This window comes from Rousettus aegyptiacus, unplaced genomic scaffold (assembly GCF_014176215.1).
Source record: "Rousettus aegyptiacus isolate mRouAeg1 unplaced genomic scaffold, mRouAeg1.p scaffold_m13_p_9, whole genome shotgun sequence".
In the NCBI taxonomy this organism is placed as follows: Eukaryota; Metazoa; Chordata; class Mammalia; order Chiroptera; family Pteropodidae; genus Rousettus; species Rousettus aegyptiacus.
Genome location: NW_023416312.1, coordinates 90,427,724 through 90,429,583, shown reverse-complemented (window position 1 = coordinate 90,429,583; position 1,860 = coordinate 90,427,724). Strand labels below are relative to the sequence as shown.

General features: G+C 36.8%; 1 pseudogene; it reads left to right on the top strand.

The window, feature by feature from the left end:
* Positions 1–824: 824 nt before the first annotated feature.
* LOC118608101 lies at positions 825–943 on the top strand (annotated as a pseudogene).
* Positions 944–1,860: the final 917 nt, after the last annotated feature.

Sequence of the window (1,860 nt, the reverse complement as noted above, 5' to 3'; positions counted from 1 at the left end):
GGACTTATTTTTAAAGAGTTAACAGGTGCACATTCTCTTTCTCCTGTGAAGTAGTGCTTTGGTACATCAAAAAAGTTCTCAATAAGTGTTTGTAGAGTGACTAAACAAATGAATGGTCTCAGTTATACAGCCTTCTAAGTAGATTTAAAAGAATTAAATTGTCCATAGTTAGTGTAAGCCTTTGCTTAATTTCTCCAGGAGTTGTTGAAGCAGTACAGTGGATGAGTAAGCAGGCCTGGGGTGAAGTTATATTCCTAAAAGTGGACTTCAGTTCATATCTGGGTTTCTCACACACACACACAAAATGGAATAGCATGGCTGTTTTCAACCTTATATACACTGGGGACACACATGATAGAAAATGTGCACATACAGGTGTGGCTCCCAGAGGCTTAACCAAGTTCCCACCTTATTATCTCACAATCAAGCAAGCATTTCAGAATGCAAGTGAATAAGAGCAACATTGTCATAAAGATAACGTTGAACTAGGTCTAATTTACTAAAACAGGCAATCATTCACAAACTTCAGACCCTTAACTTACAAGCAGGAACAAATTACTTGCACTCTAACTCCCAAATGATTGTGACACACCAAGGTGTGGCCACACTGCTGATGAGGACCACTGGGTGTATCAGGATGTCACATTCCTGGAGAAGAGCCAGAATGACAAACATGTTATGGAAACAACTACAAATTGCGAGTGACATCTTGGAACAAGGAAATGCTTTTCCAAGTGCATGTACAACATAAGATTAATAGAGCACACAGAAATCTATCCCATAAAATTATAGTTAATTAAGTGTTGCATAATAAATTAATATTGGTCTACGGCCATGCCGCCCTGAGCAAGCCTGACCCCGTCTGATCTTGGAAGCTAAGCAGGGTCGGGCCTGGTTAGTACTTGGATGGGAGATCACCTAGGAAGACCAGGTGCTGTAGGCATAAAAAATAAAAAATAAGGGATTGTAAACTGACAAGGTCCTTGCAATCTGTGAGGTCAATCAAGGGTTGCTTCGCCTAAAAAAATTAAATTAAAATAAATTAATTAATATTGGATGTCAACTCTAATTGAAAAATTAAAAATTAAAGATTAAAAAAAGTAGCATTGTATATAGTATATCACATAGCTTTTTCTTATCTACCTGACAATTCTTCCTCATGCTTGCAGCAACAAATCCAAAGGGGAAAGAATACTATTGAGATCATAAAATTTAAAAGAGCTTCTCTGGGAAAATTTGTCCAGGAATACTTGAAGTTTTGCAGAAAGACAGTTAGTTGATGAGATTTTTTAAAAATTTGATCCAAGGATACTTGTTTTACTGCCTTTTCTTCCCTAAATATTATGTTTCTCACTAGCAGGAATAAGCATTAACCAAACATGCTATTTGTCTTTTTTGCTGCCTTCAAAGCTAAGTTTCTGCTTTCTTGAGCTGTCATCTTATCAGCATTAGCAGCTCTAGTCTGTGCAACAGTGTTATACAAGTCAGCCAGCCCCCTTCCCTCAAAATGTACAAACCAACTCCTATTTGCACAGAATTTGTCATTCTTTCAATCTTTGAGACTTATTGTTTCACAAGATTAAAAAGCCTAAGTTAAAGGTGCACTGGCCTAAGTTTGATCCCAGATCCACAACATGGAAAGTATTTCTACATTGGCCTTGTAATGGGTTATGGCAACCATCATTAGAGCCTGCTTTTTTCCTCTTTTATCATCATTAAGAATTGAATATCGAATGATTATGAAATAATAGGACTAATCCTTGTAGAAACAAACACAATAAGACTCACTCCTCCAAATATTGATGTCATTATATCTTAAATACAATGAAAATCCTGCCAGCCTCATCTCTGATGATCAGT